Raw genomic sequence first — 7,500 nt, 5'->3', positions numbered from 1 at the left:
CAATAATAACGAAGACGACAACGAAGATGACGACAATAACGAAGACGACAAGGACGACAACAACAACGAAGACGACAACAACAACGAACACGACAACGACGACAACAACAACGAAGACGAATACGAAAACTACGACCACGAAGACGACACGGCAACGAAATTGGTGACAGACCTTGTCCAAGCCCCGTAATTTTTGCTCCAGTCAAGTCAGCACAAGACACTTCTTGCCCTCACGACCGTTACTGCATAAATAAAAACAATATATTGCAATCTGGATTCTTTCCCCAGCCTTCCTCCACGCGCGCGTGCGAAGCAGATGTACCCGCTTCTGTGCTGTTGTTATGTAGTTCACCAGCGCTTCTATCCTTGCCTTCAGCCATTTGTAAATTAAGTACAACCTTTACATTATAAAGGTAATCACGCCTTCAACAATACAAGTTCAAAACACAAGCGAGTTAGAACAGCGACGAGGTCACGAGATCGCAAGTACAAATAAAGTTCAAAAAAGTTCAAAATGCGCAGACGCGTCGCGTCGCGTCGCGAAACGACAACAACGGCCCAGAAGGCTCCCCTCCTCCTTCAACCTTTCCACCGGTGCCAGCGGCGCTCGCATATGGAAGATGAGACCTCTGGTGCAACTTGCGCCAGACGGTCACTCAAACACCCCTCTTCCTCCTCCCCCTTCTCTTCTTCCCCCTTCCTCTTCCTCCCCTTCTTCCCCCTTCTTCTCCTCCTATTCTTCCCCCTCCTCCTCCTCCTCCTATTCTTCCCCCTCCTCCTCCTCCTCTTCTTCCTCCTCCTCTTCTTCCCCCTCCTCCTCCTATTCTTCCCTCTTCTCCTCCTCTTCCTCTTATTCCTCCTCCTCCTCCTCTTCTTCCTCCTCCTCCTGACCCCTATTCTCCTCTTCCTCCTCTTCCCTCTCTCCTTCTCCTCCTCTTCCGGCAATTCATTCCCACCGCGACGTGCCTTTCCTGACCCTATATATCCCAGGCCCCTTCTTCACCCTAACTGACGACTGACACACTCTGACCATTGCACAATCGACTTGAGGGTATACTACCCTTAGATCACTCTTAACTTTCACATCTCCCACCGACACCAAACCCTTTGCGTTCATAAATCTATTATAAATTCTATTCTGCCTGGCGACGGGCGGGTTTTTTTTCAGCCGAGAAAGGAATGATGCACGGGAGACAGAGAAATTCATTTTTTTTCAACCGTCACTTTCCGCTGCCCCCATAACGACTTGAGGCACAAGGAAGTCCTCCCCCCCCACACCTTTACCGAATCAAGTCGTCTGGGTTTTCGAAATGTCTGATCTCCGAAGTATATTTCCAGTTCGGAATCTAGATTTCATCTGAAGAAGACTGAATATATATATATTATATATATAATATATATATACATGTTTATATATATATATATATATATATATATATATAATTTTGACAAAATGTACTGGCACATTTGTAAATCATAATCATGAAGAACCCATAGTCAGAATAAAAGGAAACTTAGAAGAAAGTATACCTTCTATATTTTGGCTAATAGCTATACTCTTCAGGAAAATACGTAAGAGGGCTATAGCTGTTAGCCGAAATATAGAAGTTATACTTTCTTCTAAGTTTCCTTTTATTCCCACTGTGGGTTCTTCGTGATTATATATATATATATATATATATATATATATATATATATATATATATATATATATATATATACAGTATATATATTGCATATTTGTGAACCACGCCATTTCGTATCTATCCCGCCTTCCTGAATTCACTTCTTCGTAACGAGAGTAAGCTTTGAGTGATTGCAAGGTTGCACAAACGTTCGAGCGTTCGCCTTCGCGATTCGACACCTAGAACCTCAGATTGAAAATGTCGAACAAACGATCAACAACAACGATGGGAACATAAAGGAACATGTACGAAAGTGCGAACATGGGCACAACATGACAATAATGAAGTCACGGAAGTAGTGAGTAAAAAAAAAAAAAAAGAAAAAAAAAAAAGAAAAAAAAAGTGGGGTGGGGGAGTGGGGGGTTGGCGCCTGCGGTTATCCCTGTCGCCGCCTCCGCCGCCCCATCTCGGCGCCAAAGGTCAACGAAGAGAGCACCGTCTGCGGCGCCACAAGCGAGGACGACGAACTGTGGTAGGAAGAGGCGAGAGGAACGACAACAAATGGGGAGGAAAACGCGGAAGAAATGAGGAGGGTCATTAAAACGGTGGGGGATGGGGGATGGGGGATGGGGGCGGTGGGTGGTTGAAAGAGGAAAGAAAATATCGAGGCGGTGCAGGAGGAAGTGGAGTAACCTTATAGAGAGAAGAAAAGGAAGGGAAGGGGAAGAAGGGAGGGGAAGAGAAGGTGAAGAGGAGGGGAAAGAGGAGGGAAGAGAAGGAGGTGAAGAGAGGACGGGAAAGAGGGGGAAAGGGATAGGGAAGAGGGAAAGGAAGGAAGGGAGGGGGGGGACTGGGATAGGGGATAGGGGAATGGGAGTAGGGGAGGGGGAAAGGGGATAGGGGAGAGGGGGGAAGGGGGGTAGGGAGGGGGAAAGGGGAGGAGTAGGGGAGGGGGAAAGGGAGTAGGGGAGTGGGGAAAAGGGGTAGGGGAGGGGGAGGGGGATAGGGAATGGGAAAGTGGGAAGTCGGGAGGGGGAGGGGGAAGGGGGTACGGGAGGGGGAAAGGGGGTAGTGGGAGGGGAAAGTAGAAGGAGGAACGATAGCAAGGAAAACAAAAACGAAGGAAAGGTAGGGAAACGAAGGGAAGGGAAGAGAAACGAAGGAAAGGGAGGGAAACATAAGGGGATGGGGCTGGAGGGAAAGGGAGGGAAAATTATGGGAATGGGGAAAGAATTATGAGGGAGTAAGTAGGGGAAACGAGGGGAATGAGGGAAGGGAAAAAAAGAAAACGCAAGGGACGGAGGAGGAAAAATGAGGGGAAAAAGGGACGGACGGATATGTGAGGAAAAGGAGGGGGAGGGGAATAAGGAAGATGAAAAAACGGATGGAGGAAGTAAAGGTGGCGATGATGATGAAATGATGAAATGTGGATTATGGGATGATGGATGAAAATGATGAAATGATGATGAGATGATTGATGATGATGATGATTGGTGGTGGTGATGATGATGATGATGATAACGATGATGATAATGATAATGATCATTATAGTTATTTTGATTATCATGAATGATTATGATGATGATGATAGATTGTTGTTAATGATGATGATGATGATGATGGATTGATGATGATAATGACGTTATGTTTTGATGATAATGATAATAATTCACATTATGGTTATTATGATGATGATGATGATGATGTTGATGTGATGAATTAATGGCGGTGATGGCTGGATGAATGACGAGATGATGATAATGATAATAATGATCAATGGTGATGATAATGATGGCGGTGTGATGATGATAATGAATAATAAATGATGATTATTATGGTTATTTTGATTATCATGATGATGATGATGATGACGATTTTGTTAATCATGACGATGATGATGGTGGTGGTGGTGATGACGACGGTGGTAATAATGATGATGATGATGATGATGATGATGATGATGATGATGATGATGATGATGATGATGATGATGATGACGATGATGGTGGTGATGACGATGGTGATAATGATGATGATGATGATGATGATGATGATGATGATTATGATGATGATGGTGGTGGTGATGACGATGGTGATAATGATGATGATGAGAATGATGATAATTACGTTAGTGATGATGATGATGATGATTGATGATGATGATGACGACAATTGTATTAATCATGACAATGATGATGACGATGATTACTGTTGTCTCTAGTTTCTCTGACTAGATATCCGCAGCCCTACAGTAGCCGGCAACGATTTTTGGGGGCTCTCCCATGGTTCTCTATGGGGAAAAAATATTGATGTCTGTATTGTATTGCCCAGCTGGTTCGGGTCCCAGTGACAGGAAACGAGGATCAGTCGCCGGTGGAGGGATTTTAGTCAAGATTGGCGGAGATATCTTGAGCCCGGTCCTGGGACAGAGTGCCAGCCTCTGGGGGCTGCACCTCCTGGCGGAGGCGAGGGCGTTGAAGACAGGCAACAGGGAGATCATCCCCTCTTAAAAATCCTCGAGGGAGGAGGAGGAGGAAGAGGAGGAGGAGGAGGAGGAGATGAACAGAAGATTGAAAAGACAATGAAGACTAAGACCACGACGACGACGATGAGGAATATCGAAAGAAAAAAAATATTGACACTGAACAATGAGAAATGGAAGGAAGAAGGAAGAGAGAAACTGAGGAAGAGAATGATGGAGGAGGTGGAGTAAAAGAGGAGGAGGAGGAAGAGGAGGAGCAGAGGAGGAAGAGGAGTAGGAGAAAGAGGAGTAGGAGTAGGAGGAAGAGGAGGAGGAGGAAGAGGAGTGGGAAAAAGAGGAGTAGGAGTAGGAGGAAGAGGAGTAGGAAGAGGAGTAGGAGGAGGAGAAACCTAAAGGAGACCAACAGGTAGGCAAAGGCGCCCGAAGGAGGACGTGGGTGGAGGAAGGGGGTGTGGGTGGAGGAAGGGGGTGCGGGTGGAGGACGAGAGGGAAGCGTGGGAGGATGAGAGGGAACGAGGGGAGGGGAGGGGAGGAGAGGGGGGGAGAACTCGAGCCCTGCGGACGCGGTCCGTCAGTCCATCCAGTTCTCACTACGCTGGCGCGCCGTACGCACCTGAAGAACGAACTGTTCCCGATCCCTCCCTGCTAACCTCCTCCTCCTCCGTCAGCGTCCCCCGAGCCGCCGTCAGAGACAGGAGATCGAAGTCACCGCCGAGCGACCCACGAACGATTCATCAAGCTGCCCTTACTAGTTATTGAGTGTGTAGGTACCGGGAGGGACGGCGCGCGCGTGCATCGCCAAGGGCGACCTGTGGAGAACGACCTCAGAAAAAAAAAAACAAGAACACTTGTTTGGGGTCTTGTTCGAACTCTTCACGAACTAATGATGAACCTAAGTGGTGGAATACTGTAACAGTCCGTTCCAGTGACGAAATACCCGTCGCCCTCGAAGTAAAAAAAAAAATGTCAGCCATAATGTCTGGTTACGTGTCCCCTGCCGCCCTCGGGAGCACGTGGGCGGGACACGTGGGCTATCTCCCCGTCAACAGAGCACTCCCGACGGAGCGCGAAGGCCGACACAGCGGTAAATACTCGAACTCGCAAATCCAACAGTTACTCCACCTTCTTCCCAACAACCTAAGGGCGACTCCTTACCCGAGGCCGAGCACCTACCGCCGGCGATTCACACCTCCAATCCCACGAACAGCCGGACCCACGTCCACGACCCGGCTCCTACACCTGCCACTTCCCGTATGGCGCGCTTCCACTCCGCGCCCCTCGAGTCACGTCAAATCCCTGGAGATACGGCCTCGACGGCGCCCGAAGACGACGCTATCGTGTTCCTGGTGGGGATGTTCAATCTCATGGCCATCGTGGTCTACACCGCGAACAAGTACCTCGCCGGGGCACGCGCCGGGGAACTCTCGAACAGGATGATACAGTGGCAGGTGCAGAAGGTCCTCGACGAGCTCGTCCTCAAAGTCCACAGTTCGCAGTACGCAGCTGAAATGCTTTCCAGGGCCATGCCTGACGACGCGCCGACCATGGCTCGAAGTCTGTCATCAAGTGGCGACGGACGGTCATCCTCGAACTGGTCCCACGATCAGGTCGGTCGAAGTAGTTCAAGTCTCGGCAGACATTTGGCCTCGTACAACGCGACCGACGCGAACTACGGCACGAGGACCCTGCAGGAGAGGTGGGGGGGCGTGGCTGCACAAAACGAAGAAGCTCTTCCCTGTCCTCCTGTCCCGATCTCAAGACTTCAACAGGGTCCGCCTCAACCCACGCATCTACGAACCCATCTGGAACCTCTATTCCTCGATTTTCACCCAAGACCTAGACCGGACACTCCAGGACATGGCCGGGTCCTCCTTATCTTCCTCCTCCAGGGGAGCGGAGGAGGACGATCAAAGTCGAGCGTTCGCGTCTACCATCACCCTGGAGTCCGCCCTCGAGGCCCTGACCAAGATGGACATGAAACAGGTCAGGGCCCTCTTCGCGGCCATCACCACCCTGGGCGTGCCCACCAGCGCGTGGACATTCTCTCAGTCCTCCTCGACACCTTAAAGGATATCTCCGAGACGAAGGACTCCCAAGGAGAAGCCCGAGTCATCAGCGAGGCCGACTCCTTCACCTCGACCTTCATGTCCAAGCTCACCCAAGCCCTCAAGTTGCCCTCCAACTATTCCTCCAGAAGAAAACCAAAGCCGATGGAGTACGAGTCCACTACAAGCACGACCTCTTCGATGATATCGAGAACTACTCCCACTAGGGCACCTCCTTACCGCCGTCAGGACACTATAGCACGAGGGGGAGCCTCCACCGAGGCTCCTCAACATTTTCGACGACGTATGGGGACCGTGGAGGATGACCTCGAAGTAGCCTCCACGAACTCGCATTGGACGGATCGGTGGTTCTCCTTGATGACGCTGGCGTCACCGGTGGGCCTCGACATGACGACGCTGTACGCCAAGGCTAGGTCCAAGCCCGAGTGCCTCAGGGGGCTTCTGTGCCGCGCCAACAAGGCCTGGAGGAAGATCGGACCCATCCAGGCCTCCCTCACACCGTTCTCCAGGTAAGGAGATTCCATCTCTCTCTTTCTCTCTCTCTCTCTTTCTTTTCGTCCTGCAGTGGACCTCCCTACATCAATGTTCAAATATTACTGATATTGTGCATACACTAAAACATATACACACAAGACATGCACAATAAAAATATTACCTGTACACACACCAAGTACATACACATAAAAATATATGTAAATATACACATACGTAAGCCTTTACATATGCTTAGAAATATAAAGTTCGGCCACAGAAAAAAAAAACTGAATTACCTCCAATGTGTGTGTGTAGGGGGGGGGGGGGAAGTAATAACCTAATTTTTTTTTAGACAGTTTAGGAGACAATTGTTACCACAAAATATGTTAGTGGAGCCCTACTAACAATCCCTGCGGACACTAGGAAACACGTTTTGTGGTGGAGATCTTTTGGAGCAAGCGGGGGGGGGGGGGGGAGAATGTAACATATAATGTGCTGAGTGTGCTTACAGGGATGACCGTATCTGTGACCACTTGGATGAGGGCGATTCCGTGGTGATTATACTATATATATATATATATATATAGATATTTATATATATTTATAGTATCTATTGGGGATATATATGTTCTATATATTTATATATATATATTATGGATATATTTATTAAAATGAATATCGGACTTTGCAAGGAAGACAGTAGGATGTCCTTAAGTTCGTGTGGTGGGAGGGTAATGATTGTATGCAGGTAGAGGGCATTGCCTCCTTGATGTGTGGATGTTATTTGTGCAAATATATAAAATATCGAAAACAGATAAATAAAGTATAATAATAAAAAAAAAAAATGAAAACG

The 7,500-nt window shown here is 48.3% G+C and overlaps 1 protein-coding gene and 1 pseudogene across 1 annotated transcript in view; one reads left to right on the top strand and one right to left on the bottom strand.

Moving 5' to 3' along the window:
• Positions 1–7,500, bottom strand: part of LOC143027048 (uncharacterized) — a 109,865-nt gene that overhangs the window by 58,675 nt on the left and 43,690 nt on the right. The gene's annotated exons all lie outside the window — the stretch shown is intronic.
• Positions 1–7,500, top strand: part of LOC143026941 (uncharacterized) — a 37,281-nt pseudogene that overhangs the window by 400 nt on the left and 29,381 nt on the right.

Source organism: Oratosquilla oratoria, chromosome 7, assembly GCF_046742065.1.
Source record: "Oratosquilla oratoria isolate Oo_2021 chromosome 7, ASM4674206v1, whole genome shotgun sequence".
NCBI classification, from domain to species: Eukaryota; Metazoa; Arthropoda; class Malacostraca; order Stomatopoda; family Squillidae; genus Oratosquilla; species Oratosquilla oratoria.
The sequence above is the reverse complement of the archived record's forward strand: the minus strand, read 5'-3'. Positions and strand labels throughout refer to the sequence as shown.